Source organism: Heloderma suspectum, chromosome 2, assembly GCF_057233095.1.
Source record: "Heloderma suspectum isolate Gila_16-S chromosome 2, 16-S_ref, whole genome shotgun sequence".
In the NCBI taxonomy this organism is placed as follows: Eukaryota; Metazoa; Chordata; class Lepidosauria; order Squamata; family Helodermatidae; genus Heloderma; species Heloderma suspectum.
Genome location: NC_139459.1, coordinates 229,041,163 through 229,068,923, shown reverse-complemented (window position 1 = coordinate 229,068,923; position 27,761 = coordinate 229,041,163). Strand labels below are relative to the sequence as shown.

Sequence of the window (27,761 nt, the reverse complement as noted above, 5' to 3'; positions counted from 1 at the left end):
TAACAGTTACATGAAACTGTTGAGTGGGGTCATCAGAAGTTTGGAAGTGTGCTGCCATCAGTATGCTGATGACATGCAGCTGTATTTCACCTTTTCATCTACATCAGGTGAGGATGTGACTGGGCTAAATTAGTGGCTGGCTACAAGAATGGACTGGATGAGAGCTAATAAACTGAAGGTCAAGCCAGACAAGATTGAGATGCTGTTAGTGGGTGGATCTTCTGGCTGGATTGAGGATGTTCTGGATGGGGATGCACTCCCCCTGAGGGAGCACCTTCATAAGTTGGGGGTTCTTCTGCAGTCATTGTGGTCATTTAGGCTCAGGTGGCCTCAGTCACATGGAGTGCCTTCTACCAGCTTTGGTTTGTGGTCCAGCTAGGGCCCTATCTGGACAGGGATAACCTGGCTTCAGTAGTTTATGCTCTGGTAACCTCCAAATCAGGTTAGTACAATGTACTCTATGTAAGACTGCCTTTGAAGACAGTTCGGAAGCTGCAGCTTGTGCAAACTGTGGCAGTCAGTTTGATAGAAGGGACTGGAAGGACTGAACATACAAGACCAATTCTGGCCTGCTTGCACAGCCTGCCTGTACATTTCCAAGCCCAATTAGTTTTGACCTATAAACTAAAGCCTTACATGGCTCAGGACTGTAAAGTAGCCTGTACATGTCTGCATCCCCCCCACCCTCCACAGCACACACACACACACACACACACACACACACACACTCTTACATACACATAGGGATGTATGGATTCCCCACCATCCGTTCTGGTGAGGAATCCGGGGGGGGGGGGGGAGGCGATCCGTTCCTCTCCCCCATCAGAATCATCTGGAGCGGCTGCGCTCCATGAGGATTCCGGGGGGGGGGGAGCCCAACTTGAGGCCGCTTATATTGCTGCCTGCCAGCCAGAGCCGTTCACTTCCTCCCTGCCAATTGCCTTTCCTTAAAAAAAAAAAAAATTCTTAAAAAAATCTCTCTCTCTCTCTCTCTCTCTCTCCCCCCCCTCCCCTCTTTCTCTGCTCTGCATTACTTATTCCCTAAAAGCAACAAAGAACACAGTGTCTCCCTGCCATATTGTGATCAATCGAAGCTTTGACATTAAGGCTCTCTAAATGCATTATATCGTTTCATGGGAATCTCAGTAACTTCGGGAGTGCACATTTCGGGAACAAGCCTCATTGACCGCAATGGGAGTTCTGAGTAGACACACATGTTTGTGCTGGGAAAGACAGGAAGGGGAAACAAATGGATGGGAAACCAGCCCCCTTTCTAACCTGATGCTGCGAAGGAACGAAGGTGTGAATTAGTTACTTCTGAAGGCAATAAACCAAACAATGGAGAATCACAGGTTCGGGAAAGTGTTTTCCAGCCTTTAGGGAATTAGTGCTTTAAAATGAGCTATTTCAATTGAGGGGGATCTCTGTATATGCTGGTGTGCGCATTCAGGAAACAAGCCTGATTGACCACAATGGGAGTTACTTCTGAATAGACGCTAATTGGTTTGTGCTGAGAAACATAGGGATGGGAAATGCAGGGACAAAAAACACCCCTTGACCAGGGTCATGGTAAAAGGCACAGCCCTGGGCAGGGCTAGCATACCTGAGGTAAATGCAGGGGTTGGGGCACACAAGAACTATATTACGGAGAACCTGACTTAAGGAAAAGAATCGGACTTTAAGCAGTCTCAGGAAATCCGGTTTTTCCATGATAAGCTCTGGGGTGGCTGCTGGATGGCCATGATGTCATGTATCCCTAACAACCTCCACACGCAGCCAGCTTGGAGTAAATCACTGGTGGAGACATCCCCCAAATAGGCAGTGGCATCTGCTGCTCCTTTTCACTACCACTGTTGTCTGGTCCAGAGCAAGAGGCAAGAGGGTTCCTGTCAGTAGGCTCCTGTGGGGTGTGGGCCCTGAGCAATTGCACAACCATGCCTGTCCTTGATGCTGGCATATGACAATACAACCACAATAAATATATGCGATCACACCATCTGTGTTTACATAATATATCATGCTCCACATTAACGACATCTGAGTATTACTTGAACTTCATCATGGACTTCAAAAAATGAAATGAGTTTCAGCTAAAACATGTATTCCTACACGGTGACCATGCCATTTATTCCCAGGCAGCTCACATTATGGGGAATCAGCCAGAAATTTGTGCCATGTTCAAGTTACTGATAGGTGTTGGGTTTTATATGATATTGCTGCCTCTTATTTGAAAGGCAGTTTAGCAGACACAAAAACAAGGCAAAAAGGAACGAGAGTTTACCTGTCCCACGTGCACACAAAAGGCTAAAAGACCATACTCTTCTTTTAGTTAAGAAAGAAAACAGCTTTACTCACAAATAACCTTGCATTAAAATATGCAGACACAGGTTACAGTTTCAAAATGAGGTTGTTCAGTCCATTTCTATGACATTGGCAGGAGAGAGAGAGAGAGCAAGCAATGTGCACTCCCAGCAATGGAGGAAGGTGGGCAGGCGGGCGGGCGGGCGGGGGTGGGGGGGAGACCAGGAAGGAGGAAACAGAAAACCACTATAGGCTATAGAGATCCTGAGGTTAGCTATGCCCATGCATTAATTAGCTAAATGCCAAACTGCCCCCTTCCTGTAACTTGCAGACAAGGTTGAAATATTGGCAAGAATAGGTGACTTATTTATTATTTATTAAATTTATTAATCGCCCATCTGGCTGGTCACCCAGCCACTCTGGGCAATGTACAACATATAATAAAACAGTTTGAAACAATAAAATTGTTGTTTTTATTGCTCCAGAGGGCTCTGGGGGATTTTCCTGCTGGTATGGCTGGTGCTCCTGTCGAAGCCCAGGTCGCTCTGTGGAATGCAGAGATGACTCGGGCAGTTGACACGATCGCGCCCAAGCACCCTCTCCCTCTGAGCAGAGCCCAGCCAGCTCCTTGGTATACACCTGAGCCGAGGGCAATGAAGCAAGGGGGGAGACGGCTAGAACGCAGGTGGAGGAAAACTTGTGCTGAGTCTGACCGAACACAGGTAAGAGCCCACTATCGAGCCTACTCTGTGGCGGTGAGGGTGGCAAAGAGGCAGTTCTTTTCCACCAGCACTGCATCTTCTCAGTGTCATCCAGCGGAGCTTTTCCGAGTGGTTCGCGGCCTGTTACATTCTGGGCCAGGGAGAGAGATGGTGGAACTCTCGGTAGCACGCTGTGACAAGTTTGCGCGGCACTTTGAGGATAAAGTCGCTCAGATTCGTCATGAATTGGACACCACCATTAATGCAGTTCCATTGGTAGAGGCGTTCAGAGCACCGTCTGGTCCAGTTTTATTGGATCAGTTTCAGTTACTGAGGCCTGAGGATGCGGACAAGGTGCTTGGCCAAGTCCGATCGACCACTTGTGTGCTTGACCCTTGCCCTTCATGGCTTATTAAATCAAACAAGGAGGGGTTGTCCAGCTGGGTCCAGGAGGTTGTAAATTCCTCCTTGAGAGAGGGAGTGGTGCCTGCCGCTTTAAAAGAGGCAGTAATTAGACCACTCCTGAAAAAGCCTAACCTGGACCCAGAGGATGTTAACAATTATAGGCCAGTGGCCAACATCCCCTTCCTGGGCAAGGTGCTTGAGTGGGTGGTTGTAGAACAGCTCCAGGCACTCTTGAATGAAACGGATTATCTAGATCCATTTCAATAGGGCTTCAGGCCTGGTTTTGGAATGGAAACTGCCTTGGTCGCCCTGTGGGATGACCTCTGCCGGGAGAGGGACAGGGGGAGTGCGACCCTGTTGATTCTCCTGGATCTCTCAGCAGCTTTCAATACCATCGACCATGGTATCCTTCTGGATAGGTTGTCTGGGTTGGGAGTTGGAGGCACTGCACTACAGTGGTTCCGCTCCTACTTGGATGGGCGATTCCAGAAGGTGGTGCTGGGGGATTATTGCTCTGTGCCATGGCAATTGTGCCATGGGGTTCCACAGGGCTCTATTTTATCCCCCATGCTGTTTAACATCTACATGAAACCGCTGGGGGAGGTTATCCGGAGGTGTGGGCTGAGGTGCCATCAATATGCGGATGACACCCAGCTCTACCTCTCTTTCTCATCAAAACCAGGTGAGGCAGTGGCTGTTCTGAACCACTGCCTGGGCACGGTAATGGACTGGATGAGGGCTAATAAACTGAAACTCAATCCAGACAAGACGGAGGTACTGTTAGTGGGTGGTTCGTCTGCCCGGCTAGGTGATATTCAACCTGTTCTGGAGGGGGTTGCACTCCCCCTAAAGGATCAGGTTCGTAGTTTGGGGGTGCTCTTGGATCCAGAACTGTCACTTGAGGCACAGGTGAACTCAGTGGCACGGAGCACTTTTTATCAGCTTAGGCTGGTATACCAACTACGCCCTTATCTGGACAGAGATAGCCTAGCTACAGTTATCCATGCTCTGATAACTTCTCGTCTGGATTACTGCAATGCGTTATACGTGGGGCTGCCTTTGAAAACGGTCCAGAAACTTCAGCTGGTCCAAAATAGGGCAGCGAGATTGTTAACAGGGACTGGCCTGCGAGCTCATATTACGCCAGTACTTTTCCAGCTGCACTGGCTGCCAGTCCATTTCCGGGCCCGATTCAAAGTGCTGGTGTTAACATTCAAAGCCCTTAACAGCTTGGGGCCAGGTTATCTGAAGGATCGCCTCCTCCCATATGTGCCTGCCCGGACCTTAAGATCATCATCAGCGGCCTTTCTCCGTGAGCCCCTGCCAAAGGAAGTGAGGCGGGTGGCTACTAGGAGGAGGGCTTTTTCTGTTGTGGCACCCCGGCTCTGGAATGAGCTCCCTAGTGAGGTTCGCCTGGCGCCTACATTGTACTCCTTTCGGTGCCAGGTGAAGACCTTTTTATTTTCCCAGGCATTTTAGCTTTCTAAATTTTTATCTTTGCTGTTTTAAATCAGTATTTTAAACTCCTGTACTGCTGCTAGGTTTTATTGTGGTTGTATTGTTATATTGTGGTTTTAATGTTCTATATATTTTAAATTGTTTTATTGTGTGTTGTTTGGTTTTAATTTTTGTGAACCGCCCAGAGAACTTCGGCTATTGGGCAGTATAGAAATAAATAAATAAATAAATAAATAAATAAATAATAATAAAATTCTACAATAAAAACATTTTCTAAAATACCCTAACCCATCCCAAATGCCTGCCTGAACAACCACGTTTTTAATGCACAGCGGAAGCTCATTAGACTTCCATGCTATCGTGATGCGGTTAAAGTTTCTTCATAGGGTATATAGAATGGTTGCTTCAAGCTGGAGTGATAGCAGAAGGCATGGCAAATCAGGCAGCAGGAGTCGTGGAACTGAATAAAGGGGAAGTGACCTTAATCCTAAATGGTGTCGCCCAGGACCTAGTATGAGATGTAAATGTTGTAGAACCAACTGGGAACAGCGATCATAGTGCTATCAGATTTAATATATATTTATGTGGAAAATTGCCCAGGAAGTCTAACACAGTCACATTTGACTTCAAAAGAGGGAACTTCTCTAAAATGAGGGTACTGGTGAAAAGCAAGTTAAAAGGGGGACTCAAGAGGATTAAATGCCTTCAAAATGCTTGGAGATTACTCAAAACCACAATAATAGAAGCCCAGCTAAAATGTATATCACTGGTTAGGAAAGGTAGCTCCAAGTCCAAGAGGTCGCTGGCATGGTTAATGAGCAGTGTTAAGGGAGCTATTAGGGAAAAGAGAGCTTCCTTCAGAAAATGGATGTCCTGCCCAGGTAAGAAAAACAAAGGGGAGCACAAGCTTGCAGAAAGGCGATGCAAGCAGACAATAAGAGATGTAAAACAGCATTTTGAAGAGCACATCTCTAACAACATCAAGGCCAACAATAAATAATTTTTTAAATATATCAGAAGCAGAAAACCGGCTAGGGAGGCAGTTGGACCATTGGATGACAATGGAGTTAAAAGAATACTGAAGGAGGACAAGGAGATTGCAGAGAAGCTGAGTGAATTCTTTTCATCCATCTTTACTGCAGAAGTTATAGGACAGATACCCGTGCCTGAACTGAAGTTTTCAGGAAGGGAGTCTGAGGAACTGAGGCAAATAGTGGTGAAAAATATGACGTTCTCAACTTTATTGATAAATTACAAGAAAATACATCACTGGGCCCAGATGGCATCCTAGAGTTCTCACAGAACTCAAATATGAAATTGCTGATCTTCTAACCAGAATATGCAATGTGTCGCTAAGATCAGCCTCTATACCAGAGGACTGGAAGATGGCCAATGTAACACCAGTTTTCAAATATGGATCCAGGGGGGATCCGGGAAGTTACAGGCCAGTTAGCTTAACATCTGTTCCAGGTAAATTGGTTGAAGGCATTATTAAAGATAAAATTAGTAAGCATATAGAAGGACAAGTGCTGCTGAAAAAGAATCAACATGGCTTCCTCAAAGGTAAGTCCTGTCTCACTAACTAATTAGAGTTCTTTAAGAGTGTCAATAAACATGTAGACAGGGGTGATCTGGTAGACATTGTTTACTTGGACTTCCAAAAGGCTTTTGACAGTCCCTCACCAAAGACTCCTGAGCAAACAGCAGTCATGGAACAAGAGGACAGGACAGTTAAAGAATGGACAGTGCCTGGTCCATTCAACTGCACAAACGGTCCTTTGAGGTGTGGCTCAGGTTTAAAAAGAACCGGGTGTTAATTTTGCCAAAACTGCAGTAAAAGCTTGAAAAAAGGATAACTCAGAGCAACTCCACCACTGCTAAGTGGATTTCTATCTCATGCAAACTTCCAGACCACTAAATAAATGGTCCTTCAGTTCAATGGCAGTAAATGGGAACTTCTTTTCCTGTGCAAATAGCAGCTGCATAGCTGCTTTTTCTGTGGGGGCTGCGATAGGGGGGGAAGGGAGATAGGGGGCTCCCAGCACCTGTAATTTGTCATTTGAAAAAGATAAACATGATGCTAAGTCATGTATTTCATGTCAGAAGTTGAGTATTCCATTCCATATGCAATCAGTCACCAGAAGCAAACTTTCCAGGTAACTCCAGGAGAAGAGATAAAAGTGTTCTTCCATTGCAGCCATGGAGGCAGATTCTGTTGTTACGTTGTGCTGCATACTTTTTGTGTGAATGCTGCAGTCATCGTCAGTGCAAAGGACATAGCCGTACTCATCTTGCGGCTTTGTGCTTGCGCTCAGAAACCGTCAGTCCCACTGATTCATGAGCTACTGTTTTACGCAAGGAGAAACAATAAACTCGCACTGCAGGCTTGTCCATTAGCTTCCACATTCATTGCCAGGGAAGGAGCAGTCAGTGGGCTCTCTTCCTTTTGGGGGCATCCTGTCTAGCTCCAGATTACTGGAAGGGAGGCACACACAACTCGTGTCCCAACAGGCCAAATGCAGCCCATCACGATGACTGGTCAACCCCCAGGAGGGCAACGGACATCCTGCATTTGCTGCCTGCTTTGGATCGTGAGACAGGGAGCGCATCAAGCCTCTGGCAAGCAGTGGGACATGGCTGGTGAGCTGCCTGTGGCTTGCTTGTTCAGATGGAGGTGAATGATTCCACGTGTTTCCACAACAGTATGCTTGAGAACAAAAACTAAGGGAATGTCACAAGATCACTTAGGGCAGTTTCCCCCAAGGAGGTCTGGCACCACCACCACCACCACCAAAAGAGGTCTTGCATAATGAATAACATGTTGCCCCATTCCGGCCTCAGCTTGTTATGCAATATGGTCTCATGCTCATTGACGAGCTGGAATCAAATCCTACAGCGTGAGGCAGGGACAAGTTGCCTTATTTCATCAAGTTGCTGGGAGATCTACTGGACCTATCAGTGGACAAATGACTCCCCTGTTCCATCTCCATACAGTGATACACCTGACTAAGAGCTGCCAAATTGCTGGGACTGAGGATAATGTTGTCTCCATTAGACACCCTTCCCTTGTGGATATCATTCCTACTCTGGGTTAATACACTCAACCCCCCATGCTCAGCTTCAGCATCCTGTCACCGAATCATCTAAAACATATTGCAACCAGCCCTCACGATAATTATTCGAAAGGAGGTTTCACTGTCCAATTAACCAGGCTGGTTTCTGATTCTGCTTCAGCTCATTGAGAAGTATGGCCCTGTCTTCACTCTCTGGATGGGACCAAAGCCTCTGGTCATGCTCTGTGGATACCAAGTGGTGAAAGATGCTTTGGTGGATCATGCAGAAGAGTTTGGTGGGCGTTCCGTGAACCCCATTCGAGATAGAATAAAGATCGAGGTGAGCTGTCTTACCTTCCCTTGTTTGTTCTTATTTGGGCTTAAGCTTCTCTTTGATTTGAGATGTAGCCACCTGTTTCACAATTCTCAGGGTCAAAGTAAACATGGCATGAATTGTGTTAAAGTCAGTAAGTTGCACTTTTTTGTTATATAAATAGCAGGCACAAAGACGCCTGAGCGGACTCAGGATCCGGGGTGGGGGGGACTCTTTAGACCTGTTCTCATGTCATGAGAGCACACTGTGGCTTACTTTACTCATGGGGGCTGTGACATTGTGCCGAGTGCCTGCTGGTGCCATTTTGTTTGCCATGCTTGCCATGTCCTGTGAACCCAGGTGGCAGGGGTTGTTTGACAGTAGATAGTAAACACGCCATGGGTTATCTAAGGATTGTCATGCCAAAAGGGTAAACTAAGCCATGGTGGGCTCTCCTGTCATGCGAACCAGGTCTTTCTCTTCCTTCCACAGTCTCAAAAAAATCTGCCTCTCTGAAGGTGCTATTTGCATTTCAAGAGAAGTTTCATTTGGCAATGGTAGCGTTTCTTGAAATGCAAATAAAATCCTTAGAGGAGTGATTTTTTTTTTTCCAGAAACACCCAAAGGAACACAGGAAGCTGCCTTATCTTGAATCAGACATTTGTCCATCTACACCAGTATTGTTGACAATGACCCAGTTTGCACAATTAAACAAGCCATTGTGGCTTAAATAAACCAAGGTGTCTTGTTTTAATCCCCGTCGCAAGGTGGCACATGCCAGGAGCCATTTCCCCAATTCCCCGCTTGGGCGTGGCTTTTCATGTCAACTGAACTCAGGCGGCATGACTTCTTAGAGGTGGAAACAACCCCCAAATAACCCAGGAACAGCCTGTGGGTTATTTGAGGTTGTCCAGGGTTTCAGGCAGCACCTGGAGGTGCTGGGGATTGAACCTGCATGCAAAGCATGTGCTCTACCTGTGAACCATGGCCCCTACCCTCATGATGGTGGCAGAGAGATAAATAATTACATTCTCCCTCCCCCTGCCTGACCCTACTGTCCCATGGTTTCTCAGGTTTCCCCTTGGCTGCCATTTGCAACACAAAATAATAATTTTGCAAATAAATTTGCATCACAAAATAATAATAATAATAATAATAATAATAATAATAATAATGTGCATGTTAATTGGATTCATGTAATGAACATTGTATCTAGTTTTGTCCTCAGAAAAGAAGGAAACAAACACTTTGTCAAGCAAGTAATATGTATTTGATGGGGGGGGGCAAAAAACCAATTTTTAATATTAATTTCCCCAAAGGAAGTTGCTTTTCATACTCAGGGAAGCTCTCCCCTACACACAAAAACAAATTTGCCATCAAAACCATTAATCTGGATTGAGCCCAATCTAGCGCAATGCATTGAAAACAGAAAACCTGCTTTGAGTCCTCTCTTGTTACCACGAGTCCTTGGGCATCTCTACACCAGCCTAAAATCCTGCATTTAAAACGGGGCTTTCCACTTCCATTTTAAAGGCAGGATCACCACTGATTCCCTTCACACGTGCTTCCTTCTCTGTAGATGGCCATTCCCATAGCGCTATGTTTCCGTGAAGAGGCATTACTAGGGATGGGGGAGAAATCCTCCACGGACCCCAGTGAGGCCAGATTCAAAAGAATCCAGCCTCCGGAGTCCGTGGAGGACTGGAAGACTTACCTCCACCTCTTGGAGGAATCCTTGCTGGCTGGATCCTCCCCACCAGCTGGCTCTAGAGTGCTAGCGATACGGCCACCATTGCCGTATCGTTGGCTGGGCTGATTGACTGCGGACACAAATGGCATCCACTATGCCATTTGCGGCTGTAAAGGTCTTAGTTTTAGCTAAATGCAACTGTAAATGGCAAATATTTATGTAGCTTATCGTGTGAAAAAGCAGGGACGCACATGGCGTCCACTACGCCATTTGTGGCCGTAAAGGTCTTAGTTTAAGCTAAGTGTAGCCATTTACAGCTGCATTTAGCTTAAACTAAGACCTTTACGCTATGGTTTTCCCCGTAGCAACGTATGGCTGTGAGAGCTGGACTATAAGGAAGGCTGAGCGCTGAAGAATTGATGCTTTCGAACTGTGGTGCTGGAGAAGACTCTTACCAGTCCCCTGGACTGCAAGGAGGTCAAATCAGTCAATCCTAAAGGAAATCAACCCTGAGTGCTCATTGGAAGGACAGATACTGAAGATGAAGCTCAAATATTTTGGCCACCTAATGCGAAGAGAAAACTCTCTGGAAAAGACTCTGATGCTGGGAAAGATTGAAGACAAAAGGAGAAAGGGACGACAGAGGATGAGATGGCTAGATAGCATCACTGATGCAAGGAATATGGACTTCAGCACGCTCCAGGAGAGAGTGCAGGACAGGAAGGCCTGGCGTGCTATGGTTCATGGGGTCATGAAGAGTCGGACACGACTGAACGACCAAACAACAACAACAACAAAGACCTTTATGGCCACAAATGGTGTAGTGGACGCCATTTGCGTCTGCGGTCAATCAGCCCAGCCAGCGATATGGCAATGGCAGCCGTATTGCTGGTGCTCTGGAGCCGGCCAGCGGCTCCGCAGAATTACTGCAAAGTGGAGCCGGCCAGCTAGGATTCCAGGGGGGAGGGATGGATCACCTCCCCCCACTGTGGACACCTCCTGGACCCGGAGGTAAGCGCTCCACCCATCCCTAGGCAGTACACACGCTCCAGGTTCAGCTATACTTGTTCCTGGGTTCCTGCCCCTCTCCCTCCCCTTGCACATGACTGGAGGATGGGGACTGACACGTGGACAGCCCTCCCCCCAATCTCCCCGGCCCCACCTCCCTCTTCCATGCTTTTGGCCAGTCCCTGCTGCTTCGGACAAACACAGCAGCAGTCTCAGTAGCCATTTAGCACAGCAGGGAGGCATCCCAGCAGGTCGGAAGGCCAGCCCGCTCTGCCACTCTGTTGCCCTATTTTGAACAGGCAGGCTGAAAATGGCGAGGAGCCAAAATGACGCAGGCGCGTGAAGGCTGAACACCCATCAGACCTTCGTCACCACCTTCAACATCATGACCATACCCCCAACAACTGCCCAGAGCTGCCGACACTCGCGTTTCATTCACTCTAGGGGAGAAATACAGGGGGGGGGGGGATGGTGCTCCATTTGTGCATATCTGGAAAAATACCATTTTTTTTCCATTTGAGGAAAACACAGGATAGGTGGGAGGAAATAGTGGAATAATGACTGGACAACAACAACGTCATGTAATGGACCTGCACAATTCAGTGAGTGAGCAACCATGAATGCACAATAAACTTGAGGTGTAGAGGCACCCCTTGTCTACACATCCCTAATCAAGCATGTACACAAGTTAGGCTCTTTAGCCAAAAGTCACAGTGTACTATGGCAGGAGTTGGGGTACTCGGGCAGGGGGGTTAGGAACAGGACAAGCAAGAGCTCTGAGTAACTGAATATGGGGTTTATTGCAGAAATAGGACAGAATATACAGCATTTAAATGGAACTGGCAGGTACTTGGTTAAATCTGTATTGGTGGTTGGGGAGGCATGGAACCCAAAACAAAACCTGGCTTCTGCTTGAACCCTCCAACTGTCAACAGAAAGCAAGTGCAGTGGCAAAATAGGAAAAAGCAGAACCTTACTTTCTGGTTAGAGGAGAAATTTCCCTCTAGAGCAGGAAACAAACCCTGAAGACTTACTTCTTGGACAATGACAAACTGGGGGTGGACAAACTGACCAAGAGAAATTCAACTGTTGCTGTATGATTAACTGGGAGGGAATGAATGAGTAGACAGACTGTCCCCTTGGTTTTGGAGAGGGGTTTTCTCAAAGATCAAAAGAGCTGTAGAGAAGTACAGAGCGGGATGGAAAAATCTCTGAAGATTTGGGTTTCCTGCCATAGGTGTGTAGTGGAAATAGATGCAGGGCGCAGATGAGGCCCCTATGCATATTTGGGGTGTAAATCAAGGCTCGAGATACTATGTTGATGGAGCACAGCTGATGTACATCTGGTTTATTGCCCTGTACACTAAGCTTCTACTTAGTATACTTCCTCAGACAAAGTGGATTTTTGAGGAACCACTTTGGCAGCAAAGCTGAGCTTCTGGTTAATGCTTTTTTCTGCCCATACTGTATTATTACAGAACTGTGTGACATGATTCCATAACCTCATGCATTCTCCTCCCACCCTCAGCAGCTCCCCAACAATGTGGAGTGGATTTAGGGAAGAAAGCAAGGTAGTGATGTCAAATCTCCTTCGGTTCATTGTTTCTTTTGTTATGGTAAATTATGTTGCAAATGCAAGACTTATTTTCTTAAAAGATAAAAAAGCCCTTTCAGAACATGGTTCTGATCTCTGTGAACTTTCTAAACAGGATCCTTGAATGAATGAAACCATCAAGTTGTTGGATAAGCCATTGCAGCTACAAATGAGAATAGAGTTTGAATGGGGAAAGCACCATGATTGGTCTTTCATGCAGACATTTCCTGCAGTTTCCTATATGTTGAGAACAGACCAAGTGATTTCCACCTCTTTGGTTTCAGGGCTGAACAGCAGAAATGAGACAAAATGGAGGGAGCTTTGCCGGTTCACCCTTTCCACCCTGCGGGACTTTGGGGTGGGGAAGAAAACCATGTCCGAGAGGGTGCAGGAGGAAGCTCTTTGCCTGGTGGAGGAAATGGACACCACACAAGGTCCTTCTATGTTCAGCTTATTGCAGAGAAATAGAAAGCACTCCTCTAAGCAAGTGTCCCTGTTGCACATATGCCTGAGTGCACACTTTCAGACATGCAACCTTAACATTGAAGGGATATTTTAACATTGAGCACTGAGCATCCCAAAGCTTAGCACTTTAAGGGATTATGGGGGTTTAGAAGCTGACGACACAGTTGCTTAACCTGGGAGTAATTTTTTGAAAAGAATTAAAAACATACATTCAAGAGATCAGATCATGGCAATAGGCAATTTGTAGGGTTATTGTTCATGTGTACAGAATACCAGTTGGAATTATTGAGGCAGACACACTGAAAGCAATGGTTTGGCATAATTGAATAGCAGATGGGAGGGGGCAAAGAAGTTCTGGCAGTCGGGAGACAGAGTGGGGAGATGCATGCAGGGACTGGCAGGGGAAGGGAATAAAGGCTGGTAGGTAGCAGAGCTTCTGAGCAAAGAGAGGCAGCTAGCAAGTTGCCTATCCCTGCAGACACACAACCCTGGGGTTACGAGAGATGCCTGGGGTTATGAGAGAGGTAATGAGAGCAGAGAAGAGAGGGAGATCTGGCAAGCCAGTAGACTAAATGGGAAGGAGTTAGCAAGGGTTTCTTACTTCTCCATATGTGCAGTCTGGGGTGTGATGAGGCTGGAGGCAGTGGGGTGCCCCTACAGCAACAAAGAGAGAAAGAAAGAGGGGCAGAGGGAGGAAGAAGGGGGAGTTCCACAAGTTTGTGAGAGAGTGAGGCTTCTTATATGCCACCAAATTTGGGTTTAATCATTAAAACTCAAACAGTGGCCAGAATCCTGTCTATGCTAGCTCAGCTAGGGGCCTGTCTTCATGGGTGATTTGCTGCAGATTGGGACCATTTGGAGATCCTTTGTGGTACGTCCTTACCTGTGGGGAAGCCGCATTTTTGTAGTGTACTTTTACTCCTTTCCCCCCTTTAATTTGGTTCCTCTGTGGATCAGCTGCTGTGTGCCCACCCCTCCCCTTTAAATTTGGTTTGATCGGGTGTTCGGGGGGGGGTGTGTCTTTCACCTGGCCATGCCCTCCAGAATTTAGGGATGTAGAGTAACTTGCCTGCCTTTCCAACTCATGAAAGCACTGAACCGCTTGTCCACGCCTTCAGAATCGTGCGATATACCTCCTTTTCGCCAGTGGGAGTAACTAGCCTCCATCACCCAGCCCAGCCCCATTGAGAGCCTTCCCTAGTGCTTGGGTGACTTTGCTGCTTCTCTGCCTGGAGGAAAAGGGCTGGCTGGAGTTGCCTCCCTCCGCTGGCCGCCGTCTCTCCTCTGCCGTATCGATACAGCGAAATACCAGGGCTGCAGGCACCCACTCCTCTGGCTGCCTCCTCTCGCTAGACAGGTAGTCCTTGCTACAGCAGAAAAAAGACCCTACAGATTCTCAGTGGGGGGAAGCAGGCAACAGAGGCTGCAGACTGCGAATGGGTGAAGCGGCGAGATCGCTGTATTTACTCCCTGGAAGTGCGCAACTGGGGTTTTATGTATAGATTTCATAATTTCTATGTATAGATTTTATGTAATTTCTATGTATAGATGCAAGGGTAGAAATCATTCCCGTCCTTTAAACAGAAATACAGTAAACCTCAGCGTAGCGGGGAAGGCTGACCGGCTGATTTGTGTGCCTGCTAAGGGTGCTCTGCAGGTGCGAACGCTGGATAGGCAACTTCCAGGCCTCAGATCTCCCCTCTTCCTATTTCAAAGAGATCTGGACTGGACAGCCCTTCAGTTACAGGACACCTTCAAATAAAGGACAGTCCTTTTATATCCCTGTGAGGAGAGGACTGTCCTCTGTAAAGGGGGACACCTGGATACTGCAGTCACTGTGGGAGGGGAGGGGAAGTGAGCAGGAATTTCATCCTGCCACCAAGCAGGTGCTGGGATTTCTACAGTTCTGGGGGGAAGGTCAAGTCTTCTTCCAGTTCTCCCAGTCCAGTATGCCTGCTAGAGTCTGCACTTCCCATGGGTACTCACTGAGGATGGAGCTAACAATACTTTGTGGAAACAGAAATAAATGTTTTCCGTGCTGTTTTTGTGCGCTTCTGTTCATTTTTCTGCTTTCAACGTAGCCTTGTGGCCCACCTGGAACAGCACTGCAGACAGTAGTTGAGGAATCAGTGAGGCCGTAATGGTGCCAAGAGAAGAAGGTTACCTTGCTTACAGCCTGTTAAAGTTTTGATGGGTTTGGTTCATATTCAGTTCCTGTCACAGGTAGAAAGTACAATGCCTCAGGCTCAGTTTCTGAAAAACATGCCAGTTTTATTTCTGGACTGGGATCCAAGGAAGAGGAGATCCAGCTTGCCAGGCCCCACTCACTGTGTCCCGTTGTCTCTGCAGAGAAGGCCTTTGATCCAAAGAGAAGCATCACAAGGGCTGTTTCTAATGTGGTTTGCGCTGTTCTCTATGGGAGTCGGTTTGACTATGGAGATAAAACCTTCCTAGAGCACTTGTGCATTGCTGAAAACCAACTGAACCTCTTTCAGAGTTTTTTAGGACTGGTATGCTGCTGCTTCTGTGTTGTAAATGCTCCCATCTGCCAGCTCATGACCCTATTTGGCTTTAAGCTGAAAATGTTGAAGCATGTATGTTTTGGATAGAGATGAAATGTCCATGATTTGTGAGGGGTGGGGGGAAAATTGGGGTCTTGGGCATGTGAGCAGCCCCAATATTTCAAGGGCTGACCTGATCAGCTCACCATTAGCAGCTGGTTGTCCTCTGTTCCGTTCCCTTTAGTTCACTGCTTCCCATGTCAGCTACAAGAGCAGTACCCTTTCTTCAGAGGCCCAGCCTCATTTTTTTCCTGACTGTCCTGGAAAGCAATGTCATTCTAGAGGAAAAAGAGAGGCTGCCAGAGGGGAGGGCGGCTTTTTGCTTGAAATGGGCACGGTTTTCCCCTTGCAATGGCCCAGAACTACACCATATAAAGGGAATTCTGGGAGAAAAGAAATGTTACCTGGACCACCAGCTAATTAGAGCACTGTAAAACAAAGTGGTTGGGGAACCAGAGAGAAAAGGACTGCTAATACTACTAACAAAGGACTGCTAGTGCTAATAGTGTCTGCTCCCTTGAATTTTGCTCCCCTACCTCCCGAGAAATGATATCCTGTTTTCACAATCCACAAACAGGCTCACAAAAGCCAGGGCCATTTGGGCTCAGCCCTAGTCCTACAAAGTTGATGATTCCTGCAACAATGATCAGGGGCATAATTTTCAGATTAGGGTCAGACAGGTGCCAGTCTATGAGCCCTCCCCACTTTGAGCCACTTATCTCACAAAGGCTTCGGTGGCCAGAGTCTGTGTCAAGCAAGAAAGGAAGGCAGTCAGTGTGGCTACTTTGTGAGATGAGTTGCCAAGCCTGAGGAACAAGAGACATAGCGAGGCCTCCAGGGCCCTAATGTTTCCTCCCTCTCTGGCCATGGGAAGAGCTGTGCTGTAGCACAGCAGTGATCAGACCGATAACTCAGGGTGCTTCCAGACCGGGGGGGGGGGCTCCTGTCACTACCATTTGGAAGGCATTGTACAGCTATTCCATCTTAACGGGTTTCCTGCGGTAAGAAAAGAAAAAAAACAGAAGATGTTGTGGGAAAAAATGGGAGGGCTATGACTGGAAGACATCATAATTTGGACCAACCATAAAATTCTGTGAGTAAGGCAGGGTGATGGCAAGATAAAAGCCTCACCTGGAAGCACTTTCATTTGAACTGGGTGGTGCTGAAAGTTAGACACCTGGGTTTTGGTGCCTTAGAAATGTCCTTAGTACTAAAGTACATGTTGGGGCTGGTGTCACCTGGGTTCTGGTGACTGAATTATGTTGTTCCCAGTAGCTTAGAAATGTCCCTAGTACTAAATTACTTGGGCTTAGTGTTTCTTCCCACAGAAATCTCGTGCAATATTCAATTCCTCTTCCCTTTTCTATGTTATTGGACTCTATGACTTCCTTGACATAAAGGACAACACCATCGCCAATCCATCCTTCTCTCTTGTTTCTATAGAGCAGCCTTCCCCAACCTGGTTCACTCCAAATATTTTGTACAAAAATTCCAATCATTCCTAACCATTGGCCATATGTTTTTTTAAAAACTGTCACAACTTTATGATGATTGCCAAGTCTATAATATCACCATTTAAATGACCATGAACATTTACACCAGCATTGCTTAGCAATGAGTTGTCCTGAACCACAAGTTTCTCAGCTCCTCTTTGCTTTCTGAATGAAGTCAATTTAAAAGGTACTCTATGACCTTTTGTTCCTTGAGTCACAGATGTGGTGGGCAAGTCTAAAAGGATAGATGCAATATCTTAGCCTGTTTATATCATCTCTATTCCAGCTTTACTGCTGTCTCCCCAAAATAATGTATTACCTGCCTGGGCAACACAACAAGATTTTTGCGGATTCTGAAAACCTGTGTGCCTTCATCCATGGAAGGGTGGAATCTCATAGACAGATCTTCAGAACCCCCGGGATTATATTGACTGCTTTCTAATGAGGTTGGGGAAGGTAGGGGCGGTGCGGGGTGTGTGTGTCTTTCTAGTTTGAAGCTAAACTTGAAAGGTTCTTGCTGCTTCTCATTACTCTTGGACCCACCTACCCCCATTTCTCAACATATATTCCTCTTCTGGCTGTGGTTGTAATTGCTAAAGACCATTGTGATGCTCTTCAGACTAACTTCAGGTCTTTACTCAGGTTTATTTACACATCAACCAAAGCAGCATGAGAACATTGTTTACTTGGACTTCAAAAGGCTTTTGACAAAGTCCCTCACCAAAGACTGCTGCGCAAACTTAGCAATCATGTAATAAGAGGACAGGTCCTCTTATGGATCAGTAACTGGTTAAAGAACAGAAAGCAGAGAGTAGGAATAAATGGAAAATGCTCCCAATGGAGGGAAGTAGATAGTAGGGTCCCACAGGGATCTGTATTAGGACCAGTGCTTTTCAACCTCTTCATAAATGATCTGGCATTAGAAGTGAGCAGTGAAGTGGACAAGTTTGCGGATGACACCAAATTATTTAGGGTGGTTAAAACAAAAAGGGGTTGTGAAGAACTCCAGAAGGATTCTCCAAACTGGGAGAATATGGCAAATGTAGTTCAATGTAAACAAGTGTAAAGTGATGCACGTTGGGGCAAAAAAATCCCAACTTCAAGAATAGCTTGATGGGATCTGAACTAGCAGTGACCGACCAGGAAAGAGATCTTGGGGTTGTGGTGGACAGCTCAATGAAGATGTCAACCCAGTGTGCGGCTGCTGTACAAAAGGCAAACTCCATGTTAGGCATAATTAGAAAAGGAATTGAGAATGAAACTGCCAATATCATACTACCCCTATACAAAACAAATGTATGGTGTGGCCACACTTGGAATACTGTGTACAGTTCTGGTCACCACACCTAAAAAAGATATTGTAGAGGTGGAAAAAGTGCAGAAAAAGGGTCCCCTGGAATCCTCAATGGGGGGGGAGGCGATCCATTCTTTCCCCCCCTGGAATCCTCCCTGGCTGCCGCAGCCTAACTTCTGGCTGTGGCCAGGCTGTGGCCGCAAATGGCGCCCCATGTAGGGGATGCCATTTGCGTCCCTGCTTTGCTATGATAGGCTACGTAAGGATTAACGTAGCCTATCACGGCAAAAAGGAAGGCATGCAAATGGCATAGAGGACGTCATTTGCGTCCTTCCCTTTGGCCGTGATAGGCGACGTAAATCTTTATGTCGTCTGTCACGGCCAAAGGGAGGCACACCAATGGCGTCCGCTACGCAGGATGCCATTCGTGGCTGCAGCCCAGACGGCAGCCAGCAGCGGCTGGATCCGGACCCACCAGAGGCAGGTAAGATCCGGTCCATGCAGACTTCGCAGGGTGGCGGGGGGGTTGCTCTGTTCTGCCATGGATTCCGGGGGCCAGATTCCAAAGAATCTGGCCTCACTGGAGTCTGTGGCAGAATTCTCCGCCATCCCTAAAAAGGGCAACTAAAATGATCAAGGGGCTGGAGCATCTTCCCTATGAGAGAAGGTTACAACAGCTGGGATTGTTTAGTTCAGAAAAAAGGAGGGTAAAGAGAGACATGATAGAGGTCTACAAAATTATGCATGGTGTGGAGAATGTGAATAGGGAGACATTTTTTCCCCTCTCTGAAAATGCTAGAACCTGGGGTCACCCTCTGAAGCTGACGGTGGGAGATTCAGGACAGATAAAAGGAAGGACTTCTTCACACAACACATACTTAAACTATGGAATTTGCTACCACAGGATGTAGTGATGGCCACCAATTTGGATGGCTTTAAAAGGGGGTTGGACAAATTCCTGGAGGAAAAGGCTATCAACAGCTATGTGCTATCCCCAGTACCAGAGGCAGTGAGCCTATGTACACCAGTTGCTGGGGAACATGGTTGGGAGGGTGCTTTTGTGCTCATGCTCTGCTTGTGGGTTCCTGGTCGACAGCTGGTTGGCCACTGTATGAACAGAATGCTGGACTAGATGGAACCTTGGTCTGATCCAGCATGGCTCTTCTTATGTTCTTAGGAGAAGGCAGATAGTATATGCCTAGTCCATTCAACTGCACAAGTGGTCATTTGAGGTGCGGCTCAGATTTATTTATTTATTTATTTATTTATTTATCTATTTTACTTAAAACATTTGTATCCTGCCCGCAAGTGTGTGAGCCTCCGATTCAGAACTATGGTGATTTGGGAGGGGGGATTTACGCTTCCCCCCTCCTATTTTCATGCCAAAATCCTCCCCAGCCTCCAGTGGGGAAAGTTAAAAAGAGGGAAAAAATCGTCAAATCTCTGCCATAGTTCATGGGCCGAGTCTCCAGCTGTCTAACAGGCGGCTGCCATTAACCTATCATGGGAAAATTACGGCTGTAAATTGTAGGGATGTCAGGGAATTTCGCCACGAATCTCGGGGAGGCCAAATGCCAGCGCATTCGGCCCCCCGAAATTGGTGGCAAAATGGTCTGCCCCCCCGTGCCCCCCCAGGACGGGACTTACCTTGGGCGAATCCTCCTAGCGGCGGTGGCGGCTCCAGCAGTGGTTTGGCGGCAGTGCGGCGGTGGTGCGGCGGCGGTGGCCGGTCTTCCGACCGGCTACCACCGCCGCCATTTCCAGTAAAAAAAAAAAAAAGTGATAGGCTACGTAAAGATTTACGTAGCCTAGCACGGCTACATTTTAAAAAAATACCGTGATAGGCTACGTAAATGTTTACGTAGCGTATCACGGCTGATTTAAAGGGGGAAAAAAAACCGCGCGTACGCAAATGGTGGCGCCCATGGGTGCCGCCATTTGCGTTCCTTATTTTGACACGTCTTAGTCTATGTAAACATTTACGTAGACTAAGACAGCGAAAATAAGGGGAACGCAAATAGCGTAGACGCTACGCTATTTGCATTCCCCTTATTTTCGCTGTAGTCTACGTAAATGTTTACGTAGACTAAGACGTGTCAAAATAAGGAACGCAAATGGCGGCGCCCATGGGCGCCGCCATTTGCATACGCGTTTTTTTTCCCCTTTGAATCAGCCGTGATAGGCTACGTAAACATTTACGTAGCCTATCACGGCTGACTGCAGGGACGCAAACGGCGGCAGCTACGGCCGCTGCCATTTGTGCACATGGCCGGCCAGGATTCGGGGGGGGAGGGACAGAGCACCTCCCCACCGGCCAGAATTTTGGGGGGGAGGGACGGAGCGACTCCCCTCCTGCCAGAATTTTGGGGGGGAGGGACGGAGCGACTCCCCTCCCGCCAGAATTTTGGGGGGGAGGGACGGAGTGCCTCCCCCCCGCCAGAATTTCGGGGGGGAGGGACGGAGCGCCTCCCCCCCACCTCGAATCAAATTTAGTTAAAGGTAAGTCACTTTCGTACATCCCTATTGTGTAGGTTACAGTATTTGCATCCGTAAAGTGTTTCCTTCTACATAAATTGCGGCCTTTTATGCCGCAATTTACATATAAGGAAGTGCTTTACGCTGCAAATGCCTTCAATGACACATACAGCCGTAATAATTTTCCCACGGTAGCCTAATGGCAGCCGCCTTTTAGAAAGCTGGAGAACTGACCGGCAAACTATGGCCCATGAACTATGCAGACATGCCAGGGCTCTTTGGAGATCCTAAGCAGCCTGGATTTTCCCCGCAGGGGATCCCTCCCCCAAGTCTTGATGTCGCAGTGTGTGTTTTGCCCATCCCTAGTTTGGACACATACCCAGAGGAGACTGGGATATCTGAATTACTCTGTCTTTCAAGTGGAAATTTTCATTCTCCCCTATCACCTCTGCCTTATTTACAGGAACAAAACTCTGCTGAGCAAATCTACAGCCCTGAAGACCTCGTCACATGTGTGTTTGAACTCTTTCTTGCTGGGTCAGAAACCACAGCTACTGCTATTGTCTACAGTGTCCTGGTGATGGCTAAGCTGCCACACATTCAAGGTACACAGACACTGCAGATCTGCAAAGGTGAGGGGGCTCCTATGGGCTCCCAACATAATCATGCAAAGAAAGAAGAAGTCCTCCAGACCAGGGCTGTGGAGGATTCAGGGTTTAAGGAACTACCTTGTTTTTTACTAGAACCCTAAGATCCACCAACTGGAGCCTGGTGCAAAAGATATATACTTGGAATGAAAGGAATTGCCCAGCTCATAATCCTTTAAGAATCAGAACTGAATGGAGCTCACAGTCCTTCCACACAAAAATCCCTCCTAGTTACTCCAAACTTCCTTCATTTCAGCAGCATAATTTAGGGCAGGGGGTAGGAGTCACTGTTAAAAAATTGGGGTGGTGGTCAAAAATCCTTTTCAATCTACTGAAAATCATGAAGAAATCTACCAGTAGATCCTGATGTACCTCCTGCTCATCACTGCTCCAGACTAGGTTTCCATGAAGCTTCTGAATCAACCTGAGCTGGGCATACGAAAGGAAGGAATTCCCCATCCCATAAAACTAATTTTGAACACTTCCAGGACACCTTTGTGTGGCCACTGAAAGAATGCATGATTTAGAATTGCCTTGTTGAGGGCCACTGTAGGCCCCGAAGCTTTCAGGTGGAGCAAGTTCAATAAAAAGCTGACCTGGTTCTCACGTAACAACAACCCAGAGTCTGGGATGAGTCTGGGTTGTTGTTGAGTTGTGGGTTGTTATTGATTCATGGGTTGTTGTTATGTGTAAACCCTGCACTATGGTTTAACTATGGATTGTTAACCACAAACATCCCAGAGTTCACAACCCAACAACAATCCACGACTCAACGACACCCATACTTAACCCATATTTTGGGTTTTCGTTACGTGCAAACCAGGCTGCAGTCTCCACTCAGCAAGTCACCCCTGATTTTTTGAGCTGCATTGCATGACTATTGAAACTAAGTAATATTCAAATTTATGAGGGTTGATTTTGACATGATGAGTTTTCAGTGGATTATTGCTAATGCCTCAGCATTGGGCCTGAGTAGAAAAGTAATAAAAGTCATTGATCCAGGTTGCTTGTCACAAGCTGATTTAATACTAGTCAGTTTGAGAGTGTGTGAAGCCACTGGAAAAGCACCTAATATGAGTGTGTGACTGGGTGGTGTGGTTGATTCATTGGGTGTGTTTTGTAATACTGGAACAGACCAAATGTCCACATTGCCCAGTATTTTGTGGCCAACAGTGGTCAACCAAATTCCTCTGGGAAGCTTCCAAGCAGGGCATGAAGACTATAACCCTTCTACATTGGTTGCTTGTCCCCAGCGTCTGGTATTAAAGATAAATTGCATCTCAACATGGAGGTTCTGTTTGCATTGTTTTCAGTGGAAGCTGGTGGCTCCTATTTCAGTGGGGCAGTGAATCTGTTCTGGGTTTCAGTCAGAACCAGTTAGACCTCTAAAGGAGTTATCCAGAGTGCTGAACCATGTCCCTAAAACAAGTCAGCACCTTAAATAGCTCCTTTAGAGTTCTGACTGGTTATTTCTGAATGCCAGAGCAGATTCACTACCCCACTGAAATAGGAGCCACCAACCTCCACTGAGTGTTTTATGAATGCAAAATGTTTGTTTGTTTGTATCTTTCTTTCTCTCTCTCTCTCTCTCTCTCTCTACTGTCCAATAGCCAAAGCTCTCTGGGTGGTTTACAAAAATTAAAACCAAAAAGCACACAGTAAATATAAAATATTAAAACATTAAAACCGCGATATAACAATACAACTAGAATAAAACCAGAATAAAATCTAGCAGCACTGCAGAAATTTAAAATACAGATTTAAAACACCAAAGCTAAAAGTCTAGAAAGCTAAAATGCCTGGGAAAATAAAAAGGTCTGGCGCCAGAAGGAATACAATGTAGGTGCCAGGCAAACCTCACTAGGGAGCTCATTCCACAGCTGGCGTGCCACAGCAGAAAAGGCCCTCCTCCTACTAGCCACCTGCTTCACTTCCTTTGGGAGGGGCTCACAGAGAAACGTTGCTGAGGATGATCTTAAAGTCCAGGCAGGCACATACGGGAGGAGGTGATCCTTCAGATAACCTGGCCCCAAGCCGTTACGGGCTTTGAACGTTAATACCAGCACTTTGAATCAGGCCTGGAAATGGACTGGCAGCCAGTGCAGCTGGAAACTACTGCTGTAATATGAGCTCATTGGCCAGTCCCTGTTAACAATCGTGCTGCCCTATTTTGGACTAGTTGAAGTTTCCGGACTGTTTTCAAAGGCAGCCCCACATATAACGCATTGCAGTAATCCAGACAAGAAGTTATCAGAGCATGGATAACTGCAGCTAGGCTATCTCTGTCCAGATAAGGGCGTAGCTAGTATACCAGCCTAAGCTGATAAAAAGGTGCTCCATGCCACTGAGTTCACCTGTGCCTCAAGTGACAGCTCTGGGTCCAAGAGCACCCCCAAACTATGAACCTGATCCTTTAGGGGGAGTGCAACCCCCTCCAGAACAGGTTGAATATCACCTAGCCAGGCAGACGAACCATCCACTAACAGTACCTCCATCTTGTCTGGATTGAGTTTCAGTTTATTGGCCCTCATCCAGTCCATTACCATGCCCAGGTCCTGATTCAGCACAGCCACTGCCTCACCTGGGTTAGATGAGAAAGAGAGGTAGAGCTGGGTGTCATCCGCATGTTGATGGCACCTCAGCCCACACCTCCGGATAACCTCCCCCAGCAGTTTCATGTAGATGTTAAACAGCATAGGGGTTAAAGTAGAGCCCTGTGGAACCCCATGGCACAATTGCCATGGCACAGAGCAATAATCCCCCAGCACCACCTTCTGGAATCGGCCATCCAAGTAGGACCAGAACCACTGAGTACAGTGCCTCCAACTCCTAACCCAGACAACATATCTAGAAGGATACCATGGTTGATGGTATTGAAAGCCACTGAGAGGTCCAGGAGAATCAACAGGGTCGCACTCCCCCATCCCTCTCCCAGCAGAGGTCATCCCACAGGGCGACCAAGGCAGTTTCTGTTCCAAAACCAGTCCTGAAGCCTGATTGAAATGGATCTAGATAATCCGTTTCATTCAAGAGTGCATGAAGCTGTCCTGCAACCATCCGCTCAAGCACCTGGCCCAGGAAGGGGATGTTGGCCACTGGCCTATAATTGTTAATGTCCTCTGGGTCCAGGTTAGGCTTTTTCAGGAGTGGTCTAATTACCGCCTCTTTTAGAGAGGCCGATACCAGCTAGGGGTGGACGAAAGTCACTTACCTGTCCTCGAAGATTTCCCGCGGTGGGGGGGAGGGGCTTCGTTGCTCCCCCTGCGAAGTTCAGGCCGGGGGGGGGAGGCTTCCCGCCTCACCCGGCCGAAATTCAGGCCGGGGGGGAGGCTTCCCGCCTCGCCCGGCCGAAATTCAGGCCGGGGAGGAGGCGCCTCGCCTCGCCCGGCCGCGAACTAAACAGTTAAAAAAACAAAACAAAAAACGCCCCCGTGACGATTAACGTAGCCTATCACGGCTAGATCTACAAAGTCAGCCATGATAGGCTATGTAAATCGCCATGTAGCCTATCACGGGTGACTTTAAAAAAAAAAAAAAAGCGCGTACGCAAATGGCGGCCCCCATAGGGAACCGCCATTCGCGTTCCTTATTTGGTCGCTGGAGTCTACATAAATCTTTATGCAAATAGCGTTGCCCTTATTTTCACCGTAGTCTACGTAAACATTTATGTAGACTACAGCGACCAAATAAGGAACGGTAATGGCGGCTCCCTATGGGGGCTGCCATTATCCGTACGTGCTTTTTTTTTTTTTTTTAAGTCACCCGTGATAGGCTAAGTGACGATTTACGTAGCCTATCACGGCTGACTTTGCAAATCTAGCCGTGATAGGCTACGTTAATCATCACGTAGCCTATCACGGGGGCATTTTTGTTTTTGTTTTTTTTATTGCAATGTCGGCGGCAGCAGCTGGTCGAAAGATCGGCTGCCGCCCCCGCCCCTGATGAAGAACCGCCGAACCGCCGGCCGGACCCGCCGCTGGGAGGGACAATCGGCAAAGGTAAGTCCCGTCCCGGGGGGGGGGCGGGGGGCGGGGGGGTGGAGAATTTCTCCCCAAAACTTGTTCAGCGGGCCAAACACGTTGGCGCTTGGCCCCCCGAAGTTTCGGGGAGAAATTCTCCGCCATCCCTGGATACCACTCCTTCTGTCAAGGAGGAATTTACAACCTCCTGGACCCAGCCGGACATCCTCTCCTTGTTTGATGTAATAAGCCATGAAGGGCAAGGGTCAAGCACACAAATGGTCGATCAGATTTGGCCAAGCACCTTGTCTGCATCCTCAGGTTTCTTTCCACTCCACTCATAATTGTTTATGCCTCAGTAATGTCTCTGGCCTCAGTCATCATTTTTCCAAGTGAACAAGACTGAAATGCTTTAAGGTGATCAGTTGGATGAAGTAGTGTACTTAGTTAAGCAAATTCTAGAGGGGGATGCACAGCTTCCTGCCCAAAGCTTCCACCTCTGTATGCCAGATTTGAAAGGATTTCTAGTTCTGAGGGGTGTCTGTGTGAGTCAGTTTGACTTTTTGCTTCAGTTCTGAGAATGTCCAAGACTAGAACTGTTAGAAAAGAAGAAGCTGCAGAGTTCTGGAGGAATATTTTCTGAATGTTTTTCATTCCAGCAAAAGTCCAACAGGAGATTGGTGATGTGGTAGGTGGCAACCGTGTCCCTGGCATGGAAGACCACGTGAGGATGCCCTTCACCAATGCCGTTGCCCATGAGATTCACCGTTACTAAAAAAGAAATAGTGAGACGTTGCCACATGGAATGACTTGTCATACAGAATTCAGGGGCTACATCATCCCTAAGGTATGTTGATGCACCAACTTGTGGGGAGGAAATGGAGGAATTTGTTAACATATACCTGGCCTGATATTACAGAGGAACTCAGACACGTGTGTTGTGTACTTTGTATTTTATTATCATTATCCTGACACCTTGGCTCAAGAATCCTTTTTTATCCCTAGAAGGAAGCCCCAGGTAGCTGCAGTGGGGCAAGAGACATTGTGTACATGCTTCCCCCATTGATTAGATTAAAGGGAGCTGCTCCCATGGAGCTACAGAAACATGGAAATGCCTACTTAACTGCCAGGTCACCACCCAGCCAACTAACCCATGAAGGTTCCTTTAGAATGGCCAAGCCAGAGCCTTGCAGGGAAATAAGGCTTCCCATCCACTAGACAAGTCCATGGGTCCAGGTTCCACTTGGCCACCTCTTGTGATACCTTTTGTTTTGTATGGTATACTGGTAGTGAACTACCTTCTATGGCATGCCTTTGTGCAAGGGGTAACTAACTACCCATAACCCAATCCTGTAGTTAGGAACCTCCCTGAAGTTTTGTTTCTTTACCAAGAGCCAAATTATTGTTCCTAGGGATGAGTGAACTCCCTCACACCTGCCTTGCATGCCGCTCGCCAGAACTCCACCGCTTGTCTGACTCTGGCAGGCATGCAGGACAAGCACTGGCTGGTCCATGAGTGCCTGGTGAGCAGTACGTGGTGTCCTGCTTTCCCATGAGCCACCATTTTACGCAAAATAGCAGGTAAGTCTTTTATGGAAATCACCATTTTGTGCAAAATGGTGGCCATAAATATCATGATTTACACAAAACTGTAGGCGTAAATGGTCTAATTAGATATTGCAATATTGTGTAAATTGCGCTATTTTGTGCAAAATGGTGATTTCTGTAAAAGGCTTACCCACAATTTTGCATAAAATGGCGGCTCACAGGAAAGCAGGGAACAGTGAGCTTGACCAACTCTACAGGCACTGAGTCAGACAAACTCAGGGGTCTGCAAGCTGGCATCCAGGGGCCAGGCTGGCGACAACTCGCCGAGCCTGAGCCCCAAACCAGATTCCTCCAACATCCCTAATTGTCCCCTGTATTCTCTCCATTTCTGATTCCAGTCCTGTAGTCATTACCTCCTGTGTATTCTTTATTTTGAAATGTGTAACTGCCCTTAAGTTTGAGCGCTAGTTCTTTTTGCTCAGACACCCTGTATGGTCATGGGTCAGCTCTAAGAATTCTTCAGCTCCAAGAATAATCTTGGGGATTACTTGGCCCTTGTGGTCTTTTCCTAGCACCTTTCCTGCTTCACTGTGGCACCTAACCAGTGTTTTCAGGGCCAGAGCCCCCCATGTCAGTTTTTGAACCACCTGGATATATGGTTTCCCTAGTGGGAGAATGTGCAGGGTAGGTGAAGCAGCTGTGACTACGGATGGGCAAACCCCCCAAAGTCCTTTCCGGGGGAGTCCAGCATGGGGAAATCTGGCCTGCTTGGGCTCACTGGATTTCCCCAGAGCCC

General features: G+C 47.2%; 1 pseudogene; it reads left to right on the top strand.

Moving 5' to 3' along the window:
- The first annotated feature begins 148 nt into the window (after positions 1 to 148).
- LOC146354188 (cytochrome P450 2C55-like) lies at positions 149 to 26,973 on the top strand (annotated as a pseudogene).
- Positions 26,974 to 27,761: the final 788 nt, after the last annotated feature.